The following is an 18,688-nucleotide window of genomic DNA, read 5'->3' as shown; positions in this document are numbered from 1 at the left end:
CCCAAGTCCAACACTGCTATTGTCGATCATCTGTGTTATGGTTTCTTCTTCTTTTTTCCAGTAAAGTAACAATTTGCAGGTACTTCTAATTTAACTGTAGAATGTATATTCTGGACTCCTTCATGCATGAGTATTTCCACCAAAAGCAAGATCTGTTAGATTCTTCACCATGGTACTAATCATCTTTATTAGTTAGTGCTTAACATCTACACGTTTAAAAGAGCAAAAGAATTAAATTGGAGACAGTTTTTATGTGAGAGAGAAAGAAGGCACTTGCTCCTGTGCTGCTTGTCCCTGAAGCGTAAGTGGGTAAGGTCAGGTTCCAAACGGTGACATGCGTTGTGAATGGGAGCAGAGATTTTCTAAATTGTGGCATTTTAATAATGTTGGAACCAGAAAGATCACACAATGTGATGTAATAAGAAAGACATTTTATTGGAATCAGAAATCAAGGGTTCAGTTCCACTTCTGCTACTTTCTGGCTGCTGTTAGGAATGTGTCACTTAGCCTCTGAACCTCAGTTTCCAGTTTTATGAAATGAGAATAATCGCCCTCTTGTTACTATACAGGGTTATTATAAGAATCAGATGCACTGAAGTATGTGAAAGTGCTTGGTAAAACTGCAGTGGGCTGAAATATGTATAGTGTAATTAGGTAAACATACTGACAGATGAGTAAAGCAGAGAGCCCAGAGAGGTTAAGTAGTTTGCCAAAGGTCACACAGCTGGACCCAGAATCCGTATTTCTTGAATGGCTTGAACTGTGATAGTTTTCTCTAATTTTCTCTAGGTAGGAAAAAATAGAAAGTGCTCTGAACTGGAGCCAGTGTAGCAGGTAATGCACAGGCTTGCCTTAAAATTCTCCTTAAGAAGTAAGATGGCACTGGGGTATTCTGCTGACAGGTTCGTACCCCCAGACCCTACCCCTGTTCAAGCGCTCTGTTCTGTGCCCCAGATCCTCTATTAAAAACGTCTCGGCAATCCACTTACACCCTTCTTTAAATGATATGAAGAGGAAATGGGATTCAAAGCCATTAAAACCTGAGCCTTGTTTAACCCTCTGCCCCAGGGAAGGAATTACAAGGGTCTCCTGTGGTGAGCTCAGTGGAGCTCACTGGGTAGTTGTAGAAAGGGGAGTGTCAAGAGTGTTGTGATGTAAAAGCTTCTCAGCTTTCCCAGGCACCAGCAGGCCCCTAATGGAACCCAGACATCTGTTTTCAGTCATTTAATAGCCCTTGAGATGGTAAAAAGACTGTAATGGAAGCTAAATAGGGTGACAGGCTTGCTTGCCCGCCAGTTCAGTCCCGTACCAGCATGCAGACTGGTGAAGACTGCCCTGGAGAAAGGTAGATATTTGGCTTTTAGAAGAATAAATAGTTTGTCTTCCTTTAAGAAGTGGAATGTGACTGTGGCTTCTAATGACACAAGTTTTTAATTTTGGTGTAGATGTGAGGAGGCCACTTTCTAATTCATTGAGAAGAGGTAGTGCAGAAGAAAACCGTACTGTCAGTTCTTGCCTATTTTTTCAAGTGTAGTTGAATAGCAGACCTTTCTTGTGTATGTATTATTCTAAAAGTTTGTATAAAAATATTTTGAGGGAGGTGGCTCAGTAGGTTAAGCTTCTGCCTTGATCTCAGGGTCCTGGGATCGAACCACCCCCCCATCGGGGCTCTCTGCTTGGCGGGGAGCCTGCTTCCCCCCCCCCCCCCCGCCTGCCTCTCTGCCTACTTGTGATTGCTCTCTCTCTATCAAATAAATAAATAAAATCTTTAAAAAAATATTTTGAGGGAAAGGTGAATATATTTTAAAAGCATATTTAATGAATTATTATTTAGATGATAAAGAACTGCTTTGGGGATAATATGTTTTGTTATTTTGTCCTAACCATAAGGGTCATTTAGTCACCTTTTTCTGTTTTGAGAAGATAATTCCTCATTTAAGAATGGAAAGTCACCAGATTTCAAAATTTCTCAAAGGTAAATCAGCTCAGTGTGATCAGAGCAAGAGAAGAAAGATCCTGAAGACAACGGGGGCTTTTAGAGAGTTTGGTTTCTGAGTTTAGGATTTGCATATCGCTTTGGAATGAATTGCTTGTCTAAGCAGCCAGGAACATAGATGTCCTGAAGTATATTCTTTAGTTTTAAACCTGTGTCTCTCCTGAATTCACAAAACAGGCCTGAGGTCACCACCTCAGACCTCCCTTCTCCCAAATTAAGCACCCCAGCTTCCCAAGACTTGTTCTATAATGACTTTTATGGTAAAGCTTTTTTCCTTCCTTCCTTCCTTTTTTTTTTTTTTTTTAAACTAGTAGTCATGGTATTCTCCAGACTCCCTCCCTGGCTTAACAGGAAGGTCATGTGACCCTAAATTAGAGCCCCTTAGTTGTGGAGTTAATGGAGCAGCTCTGTCCAGTTGACAGACCATCTTGCTAGAGAGCTGTGGAGAGGTACTTCTCTGGAGGGCTGGGTGTTTCACACACGTCATTCATCTTAGACCATGTGTAAAATCCTTTGACCTATGGGTCTATCTGGAAAAGAAAAAAAAATAACCATCCCTTTTTATGAGAGACAGCTACTGGGGTGTGAAGGGCACTGTCTTCTCTCATAAAGCTTGGTGCACATCCTTTCAGGTTGGCAGCAGAGATGTCTGTGAGCCGGTGTGGTGGTTGGAAGGCTGAGCTTCTGGGTCTGATGTGTGTCTCCTCAGAGTGTAGGCAGCCTCAGCCTCGCTGTCATTTTGAGGTCAAAAACGCCGAAGTTCTCAGGCTCTTTCATTCATCTTCATCTTTTGGCATTTGGAGACCCCATTAGGGAGCAGCCCCATACTTAGTTTTAAACTACTTTGCAATAAAGATTGGAAAACATCAACCAGAAAAGGCCCAGCTGGAGAGCAGAGGGGTAGTTCTCTCCCTGCCTCTGCCACATCACCAGTGACTCTCTCGCAATAGTAGGTTTGTCATCTGCCAGATGAGGGTAGAATCATAGTTTCAGAAGTGCACAATAGATGTAATTGTAAACCCGAAACCTAACATTCTGTCTGTGAAGTGGCCCTGGTAAGAGGTACGTGGTGATACAGAACTCTACAGAAACCGTGGGATACAGATGTGGAAACGGCAGGACCTGGTGTTGGAGCCCGTTTAGGTTTTGGTGAGGCTGCTCTCCAAAAGGAGCACATTTCTGATTCCTGTTGAACGGATATCTGAATGCTGTGATTCTGTTACGTATTCGTGTTGGGAAATAGGATTAATTCTAACTGAATAGGCAATGTAGGCTATTTGTGTCATATTTTTTTCCCCTTAAGGTAGCTACGTCTCTGTTAGGCAGTGTAACGTATGATAAACACAAATCCGTGCATATTGCATGGAGAACACACTCTGTTACTTGCACTTACTGGGGCTCTAGTCTAGTTTGTGGTTCATCTCGATAATTATGTTCGTATTTTATAAATATGTTCATCTTGAGAATTGTGCATCTGCAGGATCTTTATTCTTACCTCAAAGAAAGCCTGAAGTCTGAACTGTCATTCATTGAGAGAATGGCTGTCTGGATCTTTTTAGTGTTGACAACAGTAAAGGAAAATTTACACAGCTGTGAAAAGGCATTTTCTATGCAGAGGCTGGTTACACTCCTTACATACATTCTTTTCCCTAGAAAGCACTGGTATCGATGCTGCTCTCTGGGGCACAGGGACAGAGCCTTGAGTGACTGTCACCTTAAGCAGTTGCATTTATAGATGGCTTTCTGGAAGGTTTCTTTGGCCACAGAGCTGACGTGGAGCATGAATAAATGGGTTGAAAATCACCTGAATTACTCCTGGAAATCCTTGTAAATTCTAAGCTCCCATTAGATGCTTCTTTTCCCAGGGTTCCTAATGCTCACTCTTCAACATCTCCCAAGTAACGTTTTCTTAAGTATGGTCTCCCCCCAGGTGCCACCTGTGCTTCTCATGGCTTCCCTTTCTTCATAGAGACTGGAGAAAGGGCTTGTCGGGACCTGCCTCTGTGCTGTTGCTGGAGAGAAGGGCCAGGGTTCTGCCTTGTTCCTTGGGCAGGTAGAGGGATGTTTGCAGACTTTCTCTTCCCGACTTGGAGATTCAAGTTTTAACACTGGATTTTTCATTCCATGATGGAGATTCCCCACCTTGTAAGAGACATCATCTACTTCACGTTGGTTTTGTGAATGTGTTCATTTGCTGTAAGAACATTGCTTTCCCCCATCTTCCAAACTGTTTTGAAGTTTAAAGTTCCAAAACCTAAAATGAATTATAGTTTTGTTTTGAAAATTAGTGTGACACTTCTGATAGTTAGAGTTCCCATAAGTCAGTGTTTCTCAAAGTGTTCCACAGAATACTGGACCCTCAAGACATTCATGGATATTAAGTAGAAAACGCATTCTGTGGTCAAATAAGTTTGAGGAATATGAAGTTTAAGTGAATTAGAGTTGTTGCCAGATGGGCTATGAAGAGCCTTGAAAGTTAATATATGTTATGAACCTTCTAGCATAAGATTGCAGTGTTTCCTAAATTTATTTGATATCTTGAGCCAAATCCTTTTTCTTTAAGAAGCCATAGGACCCATGTTCTAAGGAAACCCCTAAAGACATGAGCCAGCCACCCAGTTTAGCTCACTGTCCCTGGGGTTCTGCTGTGGTGGGAACCATGGATTTAAAAAACCTCCCCTACAACTCACTCCAAGTATCACCTGTGTGGTTCGGCAGAGGAGCTGTGGGATTTGTAGCAGAAGGTTGCCATCTACGTGGCCGAGTGTCAGAGTGAAGTCACTCATCTCCCTTAGTCTCAGTTCACTTATCTATGAAATGGGGTTAAAATGGACACCTACCCCACAGAGCTCTTGTATGGCCTACGGTCCTTTGGCAGCTTTTTAAAAAGTTACTAAATGTTTATTGTTACTGCCAGTGGCTCCAGAGTTGATACCAATAAGGGAGGCAGCCAGGCCATATGCAACACTGTTGGCAGAAAGAGCAAGTACTTTCCTAAACTAGAATGCGTTTGGCTTCTTTTTATTAAAAAGGTATGGTGGTTGCCTGTTTGTGAAGCTTTGGACGCCCGCTAGAAGTCCTGGCTACCAATTTGGAGGTGCCCCTGCGAGAAACTGTTTCACTCACAGGGAATTTCCAACCTGGATGGAATGAGGTTTGTGTGTGGTTCCCAGAGTGTTCCCTTAGCATCTTCAGAGGATTGCCTGAAAAGGCTTCGGGTTTCCTGGGGGTGTCTTGTCAGCATCCAGTTGGCCGGTAGGTAGCACTCTGCGGAGGGAACAGAAGAGGGAGCAGCCTCCCCACGCCCCTTCTCTGCTCCCTTTCGGTATAGCCCATCCCTGCTGGTAGGGAGCCTGGAAATCCGATCCTCCCATTCCCACTGCTAGCCTGTCCCAAGCCGCAAAGAAATAAAGAGCTGTTCCGGCCCTCCTAGGGCTCTCTTGAGAGCCGGAAGTTGCCACACAATAAATAGCTTGATACTGGCCGTGGTCTGGCCGTGGACACCCCAACCCCTCAGGGCTGGAGGTTTACCCCCTTACTGGCTAGTGTGACAGTTTGGGATTCAGAAAATGTGGTCACTCTGCCCTTAAGATCTCTTCCAACTGTAAGTTCAGTGAAAATCCAGAGAAAATGGGCTGTTGTTCTCCAGGAGCTTTCCTCCCAAAGAAGCAGGACCAGGCTTAGAATGGGAACACGCCCCTGTCCCCTAGGAACTGCTGCGTGCTTGGGTGCGGGTCTTGTGCTTTGCTTCTCTTCCCCAGTAATAGATGTGAGCTGTACTCTGTAATTCTAGATTTCCTCCTTTTTTTAATGACCTCTTTTTGGGTAAAATATATGATATTCATTTATTAAACGATGAGAATTACTTAGTCACAGAAGCCTCCGAAGGTAATTCCAGTGTTTCCAGAGGATAAAACGTTAATTGCCAGTCTTGGCTTGATTGAAGGTTTGCATATCAGGATGTCTTCTCTCTCCCTCTTCCCCTCCCCCTCCTTCTTCTGTCTCTTTCTCTCTGATGAAAGAAATCTGGATCATAAGATTTTCTTTCTTTCTTTCTTTCTCTTTTTTTAAGTATTCATGTCTGTGTGGAGTGTTTGACTCCTTAAAGAAATGTAATGGCCAAAAAGAGAAGGCCATAGATTCTGAGGTTGAAATTTTTAATTTTCAGTGGGTCTCCCTGTATACTTTGCCACTGTAATTAATTGGAACATCCATTGGTCATTTGTATGTTGAGAAATGATCAGAAAGCAATACAGCCCAACATGTGTACAGATGTGGTAGAGGTTTCCCTTCTGCCTGCTGCTCTGAATGTCTCAAGCCAAAGCACTCCCTGTCCAGCCCCATTCACTTCAGGTCGCCTGCCGGCCGGGGTACCCATGGAAACAAGCTCCAGGCTGAGCAGGGACACGAGGGCTTCCCACAGCCATACCAAGTTTGGATTTACCTCACTCCCCGAGTCTACACTGCTGGCCAGACTGCTGATCTCAGGGCAGTCCTTTGTCTGCCGATCTTGGAGCCACCCCTGAGACCTTCCTTTCAGTTCCCTTCTTGATTTCCTTCTTCTCTTGCACTGGTCTAAGGGTTGCTTCTTGGCCACCACCTGTGTCACCTGCATGTCCTGGTCCTACCTTACAGGGGGATGAGTGGTTTGGTCTATTTGTGGAACCAAACAGCTGGTTTTGTGTTTTCAATTTCAGAATCACTTTTGGAAAAATTAGATGGTCTTCATAACCCTGTATATCTAAAGCAGGCAAAGACAGCTTTGGGGCCCCCTCTCTTCTGTAGCTGGTTGTGGAGCCCTTCGATGGGCTGACACACCGGACGCGTACTTGCAGCTCCGCGTCCCAGGGATGCAGTTGTTCCCCAGCCCGAGGCGGTGACTGCACACTCCCAGTCACCCCGCCCCAGCCAGTCAATGCAGTGAGGAGTCACCCAGCAAACATAAAACATGTGACATTCAGGTCACGGTTTATGACTCTACGCATTTCTTCCTGTACTACGGTTCCCTCTTGTTTTTGTTAAGTGGTGAATCACTAAAGCGGTGATAGCAATCTGAGAGAGTAGCAAGACTGTTGATTTTGGTCCTTGAAATAAAGGCTGTGTATGGTAGGATACACGGAAAAGATGAGAGAAGGTAAATATTAAATACTTACTGTTTTAAATATTTTAATTAATTTTTTAAAGTTGTATTAATGGAGGGACACCTGGGTGACTCAGTTGGTTGAGCATCTGACTGTTGATTTGGGCTCAGGTCATGATCTCAGGGTTGTGAGATCGAGCCCCTTGTTGGGCTCCGCGCTCAGCAGGGAGTCCGTTTGAGGTTCCTCTCCTCCTCCCTCTGCCCCCGCCCAACTCCCACAAGCACACATGTGCCTGCGTTCTCTCTCTCTCTCTCTCTCTCTCTCTCTCTCTCAAATAAAGCTTTAAAAAAAAAAATGGCATCTGTGCCTATGGGCTGCATTTCCTAGAAACTTGACTTTCCTTTACTGAGGCTCCTCAAACTGAATACACATTTGGCTTCCCGCCTGGCGGAAACCTCCCTACCTATTCTGCTTCCCTTGTTAACTATTAAGTTGCTAAAGTGGCAGGTTGACAGCATTCTTCAGAATGTGTTTTTATAGAGCTGCACCACCTCGTTCACCGTCTCTGGTAGTCCTGGAGGATGGCACTGTTAGGCCAGCACTGCAGGCAGAGGGCCGGATTGTCATCTGATAGGCTTCTGCTGTCACAGTGACCACCAGGCTGGCCTTCCGCTGCTTCCATAAGTCTTTGTCTCCCATTCCAACCTGGGAGATGCTGAAAAATTACCAAATTAAACGAAGTGTTGCACCCGTTAGGTGTTTTCTTCAGCTGCTTCGTGTTTTGGCTGTGAAGATGGACGCCAAGGGAACTGCTGCCATGTTGGTACTCCGAAATTAGACATGATTGCCCAACCCAAGACCCACAGAAATGCCGTTTTTCCTGGGGTGACACCAGCTCCAGAAGCCTGGGTGGATGGTGGCAGATGATTGTGGCTCATGATGGATTGGGTGTCCCAGAGATCCCCCTGGGGGCAAAGCAGGCATTTTTTTGTTCTCTCCTCAGGGGTGGAAACTTACCTAGTCTGAAGCCCATACTTGTTCTCTGAACTCCACATGAGTCTTCCCTGTCAGATCGAGTGAACATTGATTCATTTCCTTTTCTGTCCTAAATGTTCTGTATTTAGTCCCCAGCTTGTCCTGGGGTTGGCAGGTTTGGCCTAAATTATCTTTTTGTTTAAAGAGTAGGGAAAGCAGTGCTTCACTTTAATTTTGTGTTTCAGGTAGACCTCCTCCAGACATCTTTCGTTTTAGCTTAGGAAAGCAGTGGCTACCTTCATGGATTTGTGGATGTGAGGGTTTCATGCTACTGGCTTGTTTTCCTTCTGTGTCATATTTGGCGTCGGGGTCCTGTTCCTTTCCTCTGTGCCAAAAAGATAAAAAACACTGCTGAGAAATCCGTATTTGTCACAGTGGAGATAAGTTGTAGGAGGACAGCCGTAGGTACTTTAATGTTTTATTCCCAGATTTAAGTTGATTGTGGTTGTTATGTTTTGTGTAGAGTTTTTGGAGGCATTGCCCTTTCTTAGCATGTCATGTGATTTAGTGGTGATAATTAGGCAGAAACTTGTCTTCCCTACAGATGCCAAGATTATAGAGGGACTTACTCTCACCAGGGACCAGATGACAGCATCCATAGATATTTTTAGAATGGGTCTCATCATTTGGCACCCCCATTTCATTTTCCTTGCATCAACAGTCTGATTTCAAACATATTTATTGGGCATGGATGGGGAAGAGAGATCTTCTCCCCATTAATGAAAGTCACAAATGGGACAGAACAATATTTTCTGGTTTTTGTTTTTTGTTTTTTTAAGGACATTTTTATATTTATTATTCATTGGCCTATTGTCTAGTGACTGCAAAGTGATAGCTATAATTCCCTTCAGCTATATGCTTCCTTTTCCTTCCAGAAGTTTTGCTTAATATGATGTATTTTTAAACTTAGAATCAGCATCAGCATACTTAAACAATTTCATCTTACTTTAAACAATGTTAAAAATGCGGGAGCTTCATTGAAACCCACCACACCTGTACCCAAGCTAAGTATCATTAAATTCCCAGCTCAGTAGCTGGTGTCATCATTTAAAGTGCTCCTTCTGTTCTGTGTCATTGGTGGAGTCAGATACGCATGTGCAAATGGTGAGTCACCAAAGTGGCTAAAAATCTAAGGCAGATAAGGAGCTGTGTTCTTTGGGACTATTTTTAATCATGGGTCTTCCTAGTGAATGGTGATTCTGGTATATCTTTTATAAGAATGCTTGTATTTCTCTTCAACATTTATCTGATTTCTTTATATTTTTACAATATTTTATGATCTGTTTGCTTTCTGTCACCTTTCTGTCCTGTGGAGTCGGATTTCCTTATTGCCTCTCCTTTCCTGGCTCCCCTCTTAAGAACACGAGGTTTCCCTTGCAGGCTGAGAGGCATGGCCTGGGAGACCCCCGGGGAATGCCACAGACACAGGGGGCCCTAGGCCCATTCTGCAGAAATGGAAGCAGTCCTGATCAGTGCCTCTCCTTTTTAATGATGATGTTCCCTGAAGATTCTGGGCCTTTTGATGAGGGAATGTGTTTGGCCTAAGGATTGTTGTTGGTTGTTGCTCTGTGCCCAGTGTGGGTCTCCTGCCCCTGGTTTTCAGAGCCCATGCCCTGTTCTGCTTAGAATGATGCCATGTTGGGGGTTATAGGTGCCCCATGCCTTCTTTCCCACTGTGCGGACCCAGCTCCAGCATTAGAACAGGCTGTGTGCTCCCCCTCTGTACTTGGGGAATGAAGAGTGTCACCTTCCCAGTATGCACTGGTTTCCATGGCTGAATAATTAATACCAGAGGGAACCAGGATGGGGTCTGAATTAGGTAATGCTTTACAGCTTCTCTCTTAGCACCTGGGGACCACAGTCCCTGATGACTAATTGCATAGTGATGTTAGATTGTGGTTTATTAAGTGTTATTGTGAAGGGAAAAACTGAATACCCTTCCAAAGGACCATGTCTGTACCCTTATCCATTCAGTCCTCAGGGGTCCCAGCTAGAATAGCACTGGCTGGCTTTAGGAGGCTAATTCTTTATGGATGCTTTGATCTGGTTTCTATTTTAACTGCTTTTTTTTTTTTTTTTTTTTTTTTTTTTTTTTTTAAGTAATCTCTAGGCCCAACGTGGGGCTTGAACTCACAGCCCCAAGATCAAGGGTCACATGCTCTGCTGACTGAGCCAACTAGATACCTGTTTTAGCTTTTTCTTTTCTTTCTTTCTTAGGTTTGGGGGGGGGGGTTGTTTTGTTTTAAGATTTTATCTATTTGTCAGTGAGCGAGCATGTACACAAGCAGGGGGAGCAGCAGGCAGAGGAACCAGCAGGCTCCCCACTGAGCAAGGAGGCCGATGTGGGACTCTGTCCCAGGACCCCGAGATCATGAGACGCTTAACCAGCTGAGCCACCCCGATGTCCCTGTTTTAGCTTTTTCTTGCTCTGAAATCAACAAGTGTAGGATAATATTGTCTAATACCTTTACAAAGCAAAAAAATCCATCAGCCAGGGAAAATAAATACTGGGGATGGGTGGGGGAAAGAGGGCCTTTTTTTTCTTCTTTCTTCTTTCTGGTAAAACCCCCTAAGAGCTTCAGTTTGGAGCTGTAGCGAGGATAATTGTGACCGTGGGTATGTAACATTACCAATACTAAGCCCGGCTATCTTTCTGAATATTGGTAGTGAAAGGTGAGATTGCCAGCCAGCCCAGCCAGAGAAGAGATTGAAGTCCTGAGTACGTTTGTGAAAATCCCAAATGAACCTCTGATAATATCTGGTCTAAAAAGTGGGAAGCAGATGTGTATAATGTGTATGTGAGCTTACTGGTGAACACTTCATGACTTGCTTACCTTTGCTGATGAGAAGGTGGGGAGTTCAGCTTGTTTCCCTCCTCCTTGTCTATTTCTTGGCCTAAAGCCATTTTTATCCCTACCTTGACAGCTGACACTGTCTCCATAAACAAAGGTCTTGTGTCTTGAGGTCTGTTGTGTTGATTCCTTTAGCTACATCTGTGAGTATACTTTTTTAGTCCTTTAACTTGTCTGGGTTCAGAGGTCTCATGAAGTCTACTCAGACATGTAAATTCAGAGGGTCTGAGAGGACCTCTTGTGCCTCCCATTGAAGACTGTTGATGGCAAAAATAAGAATTGTTAACTGTTAAAGGGATGTTTTGTGTGGGAGGGGTTTTTGGCCATATGTGTGTGTTACATAATTTTTTTTTCTTTGCAGACTTTTAATATTAAAAAAAAAAATTCCTACACAGTCCACTTAGAGATTGCTTATTCCTTTAATAAGCAAGGAGAGTCAAAGTGATCTCCAACCAGTGGTGCAGACTGAGTAAGCCTTTGTGGAAAGTGGCCATTTCAGCTCCCCGGTACTCATGGTAAACAAGTTTAGTCCATGTAGCCAGTGGGAGAGAACCAGAAAAGCATAGCTGGTCTGCTTAGGGTGACCAACTTTTCTGGTTGTAGCTTGAAAATCCTGGAGCAAAATCCCATCTGCACCCTGGACACCTAACTTAAAAGGACCGACTAACGGGGCTTCTGGATGACTCAGTCCATTAAGCATCTGACTTTTGGTTTTGGCTCAGGTCATGATCTCAGGGTCCTGAGATCAAGGCCCGCATTGGGCTCTGCACTCAGCATGAAGTCTGCCGCTTTTCTTCTCCCTCTCCCCAATCACACACTCGTGTGGGCTCTCTCAAATAAATACATAAATAAGTCTTAGAGATTAAAAAAAAGAAAGGGCCCACTAAAACACCCCTAACTTGCCTTTCTTTGTTAACCGCCCAAAATGAATGACCTCGTTTCCTCTAGGCTTTTTCAACTTGAGAGCATCATATAATCAAGCAGAAAAATAAGGTAAGTAGTCTCCATGCTTCTTCCTTAGGTTTTCAGACCTCTGAAGCTAGTGTAGCAAAACAGCTTTAGTGTGAGTACCCTTAGTTTGGAGGTGAGGTGAGGAGACAGGAGGCTGGTGAAGCGTGAGCCAGAGGGGCCTACAATTGCTGTTTAATGTCCTTAATCATCTCTGGTTTTTCTTTTCTCCTCCTGCAGACCCTCAAACTGACACAAGACCTACCGAGAAACCCTTTGCCAAATCTGCTCTCAGCAAGTGGACAGTGATACCGTTTACAGCTTAACACCTTTGTGAATCCTGCACCATTTTCCTAACCCAGCAGAGACTGTTAATGGCCCCTTACCCCGGGTGAAGCACTTACCCTTGGAACAGAACTCTCTATATAAAGTATGCAAAATCTTCCTTGTACAGGGTCATGAGCCACCTGCCAGCGAAGGACGGCACCCTGTCAGCACCACCCAGCCTCGTTCAGAGCACACCGTGAGCTCCTGTTGGCGACTCTGTGGTGTATTCATATCACGATGGTTTATGGGATGTTTTAAGTGTCGTTTTAGTGTTTGTTTTCCTTTGACTTTCTGAGTTTTTCCACATGCATTAACTTGCAGTATTTTTATGTTAAAATGTTAATCATCCTTCCCCTGGCAAATTTAAAAACAGAAGGAAAATGTTGTACCAGTTACTAGTCTAGCTTTGGGCATCACAAGCATTTGAGCTCTTGGAACTCCATAAACTAACAAATTACATAAACCAGAGGGGGATTTTCTTTCTTCTTTTGTTTGGTAGAAAACTATCCTTTTCTAAAAACTGAACAATGGCACAACTGTTTGCCATGCGCACCAGTCCAGGACTGACCCCTGCATAGGCCCGACGAATGGAGTGCTGCATGCGACCCACTGTGTTTTCCTTCTGAGTCGGGAGTGGGTGGGGGGGGGCCCCCCAGCCCCTGGTCTGCAGTTCCAGAGCAGTCGGGCCTCTGGTCTCCTGGCATTATCCTCAGCTAATGCAGTGAACAATGATGGTGTGCTGGAAATTAGGGTCTTTTCAAGAAACAAGCTCAGCTGCCCACTCATTGCCAAATGCCACTAAGGGATTTAGTTTTAAGGAGAAAGGGGGAAAAAAAGTCCTGTTTTGCTTTGCAGAAGAAATTAACTTGCAGGTGAACATTAAGCCTACAGTGGGAAATGTGTGAAAAGTACAAAGCAGAGTCACTATTTTCCTAAAATACCCTTGATTATTTTCAGCCTTGCTGTGTATAATCGGATCTGCTAGACGTGTATGAGTGAGAGGCAATAGCGTACAAACTGATTTTTATACACACACACACAATCTAATATATATATATATATATATATATATATATATATATATATAAAAGCTTAGATTGTAATTGTACAAGTGACATGATGGAAGTACAAGATAGGGCAGTTATGACTTTTACCCTCTCATCTTTCTGCTTCTATGGATTTCATTTTGTTTGGTTTTCAAAAAGTCAATGGTGCTGTATAGGTGCTTTCTGTTGAGCCAGGAAAGTGTGATTATATCATTACCCTCTTCGATAGAATGGTTGGGAACACCTTGGGTACACACGAAAAGCTGGTGTGACGAAGCTCTGACGAGCGCAGCGTATGCACACTTCTCCAGAGTGATAGATGAAGACTCTTTTCTTTGCATAAAAAGCATTAGGTATATAAATGTATAAATAAATTTTATCCTGTACAGTACAACAATGGAACATTCTGCATGGACATTAGGAACACAGGCTAGTAGTTCAGCACAGACTTCCCTGCATGAGTTTCGCTGATGCTCGCACCGTGCAGTGGGCACTGACTCCCTCCCACCATAGACATGCCACCCGACCCCTGCACCCGCCACCTGCCGCCAGGGGCCCCCTTGTGCACCTTTGCTTCCTAATTCCTCTGGGGGTGGTACTGGTGGTGAGAACAGCTCCTAGCATAATGGAAGTTCCATTTGGTATTGTCCCACGTCTCCCCCGCCTCGCTTGGGTGCTCATGTTTGAGTGATGGCCCTGTTGATTTCACCCTGCCTTTTACTGAATCTGTAAATTGTCGTGCGGTGGTGGTTATAGTAGGCCTGTAGCATATCGCCTTTTCTAAACTGCTCCACGTTTTTAATCTTCATTTTAAAAGTATGTATAATTTTTAAAGGTGTGTATTCTCTTCATGTGGTCCGCTTGTCCATGAGACAGACTTCAGCTTACCGTATCCCTTTATAATGACGCTAGCCACTCCTTGATTCCTCGGTGGTCCGCTGTACACAGGAACTGCCCCGTGTGGTTGAGAGAAGACTACCTCTCTGGGTTCGTAGCTGGTGCTGCCCTGACGGCGGGGGGCGGGGGGGGGGGTGCCGCAGGGACACAACTACAGCCACTGCGGGGAGGGAGGTGGGGAGTGGGGGCAGCGGGGGGGGGGGGCATCCCCAGTGCTTGCAGCGTGAGGGCCCTGCGACCGGCTCTCCTGAACAGAAAGAAACAGCAAACGAACAAAACAGCTTGTCTGCCTTTTCTGTTTTATAGACCCCGGGAGCTACTTTGGGAGTAAAAAAAAAACAACTCCCAAATAGGTTTCAACCCATGTTGACTTCCTTTCAGACATGGGGCATCTCATTTATTATTCTCTTTTTCTCAGCGTTTGTTAGATTTCAGGCAGAATGTCTTACAAAATGTCCTAGAACCAGATTATAATTTAATCCGAAACAGCTGCGGGAGGGACAGAGGAGGTCTGGGAGCCGGGCAGCCGCAGAGCACATCAGGAAAATGGAGGGGGAGGGGTGCTTTGCATTTGTTGGGTTTTTTGTTTTTTAACAATGCAGATAGTATCTACGGGTAGAGCATTGTGGAGAGCTGAGATCAGGACAAAGCCGAGTGCCAGCATCAGTTTCCAGAGGGACTTGGAACAGTCAGGCCTGTCCAGGACCACGGTAGCGCCCCTCTCAGCCTCGGCCACTGCCAGCTGGCCTCCCCCCCACACATCCCCCCAGGCCAGGCTCCCCTGGAGCCACCAGGAGGTGGGCACACAGGGCCGAGGGCGGCCGCCTCAGACCTCCGTCTCTTACACAGAGACTCTGCTTTCAGCAAGGGCCAGCCGTCGGCCGCCACGTGGAGTTCTGAGTGTCACGCGTCCCTCACCATAAGTTTTCTGATCTGGAGCGCGTCCCGGTGGAATACTTGGCCTCCGGGGACCTGGCGGCTGTAATGTTCGCCTCCTGCGGAGAACTATTCCAGGTTATCTCCAGCCTCTAAATAAGCTGCTCTAGGGAGCCTTCCACTTTTTGACGGGAAATTAAAAAGAAGAGTAACTAATGTTGAAAACATGACATGCACTCTGGGGTTCTGTTGTTCTCTCTTCAGGCTCCAGCACCAGATACCTTGTACCAAAGTTAGAAAAGAGCTTTATAAGCCTTCCCTCTCCTGCTGTGAGAGCGGCCTGCCAGGTTCAGCGCCCCGTTAACTGTGAATGAAGCTGAGCCCTGGCTCCCTCATTGCGTCCCCTCACAATGGGATGATTGCTGAAACACAGATATTTTTTTTAAAAATTTCTGAAGTTTGTCTTTCCTGTTAACAGGATTGTGCACACATGTGTGATACAAGGTGGGCTGTGTGTGTGTGTGTGTGTGTATGTGGTGTTGAGTTTGGGTGTTCTGTGTGTAGCATTTGATCACCCTGTGGGAGGCCCTCGTGACTTACAGCTCAGGACAGCTCTGCCCAGTCTCAGGGCGACCTTTCAGATGGCTTCCAGTCTTGTTGAAGACGGTAGGGACAGCCTTGGCCTACACCCAGTGGACCCCGCTTACGGAAGAAGGACCGTTGGAATCTCTTGGGGAGACCACCAAGAGTACAGCAGTCGGGCAGCCAGTCCTGTGTCACGTGCTGATGCCGTGGGCTGCTAAATGGAAGTGCGAATGCCACCCTTTCTCTCTGAAAGCAGAAGCAAAACCCTGACAGCTTGAACTCTAATTTTCTTTTTCTTGATGAATTTGGGGAACATTGTATGATTAGGCATACTGTTCTATTTTTTTTAGTTTAGCAGATTTTTGTAGAAATGCAATCACTGGCAAGGAGGTACGAAAAAGCCAGCCTCTCCTGAAGACCGGGGCAGCAGGCACAATGAGGGGATAGCACAGGCCTTGTGAAATCATGTCCGCCCACGAGGTCTTGATACACACGCCCAAGTAACTGAAAAGAGTCTATTCTATTCGATCTGAATTGTCGGTGGGTAACATTTTATGCAGTTTGAATGAATGAAATATTTTCCTCTGGTTTTATTTGTGTGTATTTTTCTTTGATGATTGGTTCTGAGGCCTCTGCCACACTCCAGAATTATGTGTGTGGCTGCTTTAAAAAGCTGTGCGTCTGGTCACTTATTTCTCTAAAATTATCTCATTGCCTGGCAATCAGTCTTCTCTCGTATACTTGTCCTAGCACATCATGTACCTGGGAAATGTACACAGATGTGAAGGAGGACCCAAAAAATTAGTTAATATTAAAAAAATACATTGTGCATTTTGGCTTCACATGTTAAACTTTTTTTAAGAAAAAAAAGTTGCATGAATGGAAAAAAATCTGTATACAGTATCTGTAAAATTGTCTTACCTGTTCCAATTTCTTGCTCATACCCCACTCAGACTAGAATTAAATATGGTGCATGGCCGTATTCAGACACCCGAGAGACCAGCGGTTGATACTTTGGTTTGAAGCACCTCACCTTTTCTCTCCAAGCGAACACTATCATATTGCATTCTTACTGAGGATTTTGTCCAACCGTATGTTGCCATGAATTAACTCTACCACCTCTCTTCTCAAGAATCAAAACCAGTTTGATTTGGGAACCTTCCCCTTTCCAAATGAAATAGAGACACAGTACTTAACTTTTCTTGGTGTTTGTAGATAATTGCCTTGTGTATTCCATTTAAAACCGTAATCTAGTTTGTAAAAGAGATGGTGACGCATGTAAATAAAGCATCAGTGACACTCTGTCTCACTCCAAGAAGTCTTTTGTTCTCCCTTCCCCTTTCTTGAACTCCTGATGAGAAAGGCTGCATTTCTGTCAGGGTCTTCCGCTGGAATGACTTCACAGGCTGGGAGAGGCATAAAGCTGAGAGGCTCTGCCCTGAGCCCTCTAAATGGAATGATCTAGCAAACTTTCTCTCCAGACAACTTGTGAGCTCTAAAGCCAGACAGTTGAATAAAAGCAGATCTGATCTATGGCCTTGTTCATGGTGGCAGATGGCCACTTGGGTGTGCATGGCGGCGTGCTGTCCAGGAGTGGCTTTTAGGTAGGGAGCCAGATTTAGACTCTCTGCCTTTACTGAGTGTCAGAGATTTTGACCTGTCAAAGCTTAGGCTCCAATAAGTTCCCCTCATGTCAGTGCCAAGAGTGAACATTGGTCCCCAGAGAGCCCTCCTGCATATTGAAAATCAGGTTCAGTATTTCAGGCCTCCGCTGGCAACAGCAAAACTAGTTGCTCCATGTGAACATCGAGGGCCTCTCAGTAAAGTGAGGAGGAACCCCCACGCTATGGTCAAACTACCCCTCATAGCTTGGGTGGTAGTCTTCATTGTAATAGATGTAAAAATTACTCCGCTTTGAGAAATTCCCTGGGATTGGGTTCAGAGTCCCAGGGAACACGATGGACTCCATTCAGATCAAGTGAATAAATACTTTAAAGTCTGCCCTTTGGGAAAAAAAATAAATAAAGTTTGCCCTTCAGGATAAATTTTATATTGGTGGAGAGTCATGCTTTCTGAAGTGTCCTTTCCGTGGTTTTAATTACCTATGAAGGCAGAATCTCACCATCTTCTAACGCCAAAGCCAAGTGGGAGAAAGTTATTTCACTTGGGATGGCTTCTCAGCTTCTACTTTGTTTCCCAAAAGATTGAAGATGGAAACCTAACACTAGTTATCATCAGAGTCTCAACAGAGAGTTCTCCCAAACCAAGTAGAAATTCAACCAAAAACTAATTAAAGTTAATGATCAACTATTAACTAAGTGAAGTGTGGCCGTGGGCCAGACTCTGCGATGAGCACCAGGCAAACCAGGCTGTGGGCCCTGCCCCCAGGAGTTTGTATTCCAGGTGTGTCTGCTCCACTTGGATGCATAAAGGGTTAACTCTTGCGGACTCCCTGCTTCAGCTTCTTGGTGAAAAGTGGAAGAATTTGGACTGATCTCCATAACACCTTAGGGATTTGATTTTGCAAATCCAATTCAAGGAATGAGGGCAAACCTTGAAGCTAGCAAATGTGACATGCATCGATCAAGTCGCCCATTGCATAGCCAGAATGCAGGGCCGGAAGGCAGAATTCACAGCCACTGTCTCCACCCCTTCCGGCACAGCCAGAGCCCTGGGACGGTAAAGTAGGGAGATGGCTATGGAGAAATAGGCAACAGGAGGGGGAGCGTGTTGGAAGTGTGGATGGAGGTGATGAAAGGAGCATTGGGAAGGGGACCCTCCCTCGCTCTGCTTTTATCTCCATCTAAGCAGCAATGGAGCTGGGTCTGAGGACTGGACACCTTTAGAACTGGAGGAAGAGGAGACCCTCCCTGGGATTTTCTTAATTTGAATATCACAAGAGGAAAGCCATCAGCAATAGTAAGACCTGAGAAAAGATCGTGTGCGTGGTTCTGCCTCGTGTCTGCCATGTAAGTGGCTCGAAACTGCACGTTTGCCTGCCTTCTCTGAGGACCTTCTAGAAACACTATAAACTCAGGGAAGAAA

General features: G+C 44.9%; 1 protein-coding gene across 1 annotated transcript in view; it reads left to right on the top strand.

Moving 5' to 3' along the window:
• The window catches only part of FOXO3 (forkhead box O3), a 124,921-nt gene extending 107,976 nt beyond the window's left edge, over positions 1-16,945 (top strand). The window contains exon 4 of the mRNA XM_045080234.1: positions 12,153-16,945. The gene's annotated coding sequence lies outside the window, so the exon portion shown is untranslated. The remainder of the gene's footprint in view (positions 1-12,152) is intronic.
• Positions 16,946-18,688: the final 1,743 nt, after the last annotated feature.

This window comes from Mustela putorius, unplaced genomic scaffold (assembly GCF_011764305.1).
Source record: "Mustela putorius furo isolate JIRA1106 unplaced genomic scaffold, ASM1176430v1.1 tig00000450_pilon_pilon_pilon, whole genome shotgun sequence".
In the NCBI taxonomy this organism is placed as follows: domain Eukaryota; kingdom Metazoa; phylum Chordata; class Mammalia; order Carnivora; family Mustelidae; genus Mustela; species Mustela putorius.
This window is presented reverse-complemented; position numbering and strand designations above follow the sequence as displayed.